This window comes from Scylla paramamosain, chromosome 17, assembly GCF_035594125.1.
Source record: "Scylla paramamosain isolate STU-SP2022 chromosome 17, ASM3559412v1, whole genome shotgun sequence".
NCBI lineage: Eukaryota > Metazoa > Arthropoda > Malacostraca > Decapoda > Portunidae > Scylla > Scylla paramamosain.
In genome coordinates this window covers 2,277,501-2,279,181 of record NC_087167.1, presented here as the reverse complement: position 1 = coordinate 2,279,181, position 1,681 = coordinate 2,277,501, and the positions used below count along the sequence as shown (strand labels likewise).

At 41.5% G+C, this 1,681-nt stretch overlaps 1 non-coding gene across 1 annotated transcript; it reads right to left on the bottom strand.

Annotated features, from left to right (window-relative positions):
- Positions 1–1,302: 1,302 nt before the first annotated feature.
- Positions 1,303–1,384, bottom strand: Trnal-uag (transfer RNA leucine (anticodon UAG)). The gene has a single exon. It is a non-coding gene; the product is annotated as a tRNA-Leu (tRNA).
- Positions 1,385–1,681: the final 297 nt, after the last annotated feature.

Here is a 1,681-nt window from a genome sequence, read left to right as displayed (position 1 = left end):
AGAGAGAGAGAGAGAGTCCTTCAAACCTTTCCTTCTCTGAATAAACCAAGATGATTTTAATATCCAACGATAAATATTTACGGAAGAATTCCTTTAATGTTGGCGGGCAGGAAAGCCATCTCATAGACTCCAAGTTCCGCAAAATTTCCCACATGTAGATTTTCATTTTGCAAACTTCCACAAGCCGGCGTCGCATTTCACAATACGACACGCAAGTCTTATTTGCAGGAATTTTTATCGCTTCAGCAATTACTTAAGGGATCAACACCATCATCAGCGAGATTGTTGGGATGGTGATGGTGGTGTGTGTGTGTGTGTGTGTGTGTGTGTGTGTGTGTGTGTGTGTGTGTGTGTGTGTGTGTGTGTGTGTGTGTGTGTGTGTGTGTGTGTGTGTGTGTGTGTGTGTGTGTGTGTGTGTATAACAAGGAAATATCAGTAAACAGGAAAGTAAGAAGACAAATGGAGAGGTGTGATATATAATACGAGTATATACCAGCTTCGTTTGACAAGAGCAGAAAACAGGAATGCATGACAGTTCTCATCATTAGTCTCTAAGAGTTAAACACGGAAAAAACCTGAAACAGTTTTTATATTTTCTTTACTTACTCATCTCTGTTTATCCACCTTTTTCATGCCATGCTAGCACCTCTTATCTTTTCATCTATAGTTCCCTGGAAGTGCAAGGCGTAAAAGGAAGTGAAACAAAGGATTAAGTGAGGAAGTAAAGCGAGACACAATGCCAATAGGGAGCATGAGGCACCTCCAGCAGAACAATGACCAGCATGTATCAAGTACAACGAAAAAATTTATGTACGTGATAATGAAATTCCTTGCATGCTAATGACCGTGTCTTTCGTGCGGCAACAGATGGACCACTTACTCGTCTCATAAACCACCGCGGCTACAGGGCAGTGCGTCGCTGGTGTTTTCAAGTTAATTACCGAACCCCGTCACTTGCAATTTTCATTATTTCTTTTTATGACGTTATTGAAGTTTATCTATTACTGATATTAAGGAAAATGTTTTGTTTTTAGCAAGTATGAATGTTAAAGTAACTGTTATTATAAATGTTTCTGTGTAATTGATTAACTTGATATGAGATATATTTTCGACAATTTGTTTTCTTTGAATAATAATGAGTCTTTAAAAATCAAGGAAGGTTTCGTTATGGATTTGGAAGCAGCGGGCGTGAGTGGGCGTGTGTGTGTCTTTCTGTGTCTGTGAGTGTGTGTACTCAGTTTTTTTACATCCTTGGCATGTTACTTTAGAAATCAATCAAGGACAATATGAAACCAAAACTTATGGCAGCGGTGGGATTCGAACCCACGCCTCCGAAGAGACTGGTGCCTAAAACCAGCGCCTTAGACCGCTCGGCCACGCTACCATGTGTAATATCATTTGAGTGTGTGATTGATGCGAAAAAGAGGCGCCTAAGCAGAGGTAAGGACAACACTAAACAAGGCTTCAGTCGACGCAAGGCAAACGCGGCTATAATTTACCAAGGGCAGGATCTGGCGGATGGCGCTGCGAAGTGGTATCCAGGCGAGGCAAAGCCGTGAGGAAGGCAGGGATGGACGGGGTCTGAACACCATGTACAAACTGGTAAATGTGAATCTGTCCTGAACCTAGCGATAGTTGAGTCTTTCTTGCTTTTGATGTTCTTTTCTGCAGTGTTTTTCTC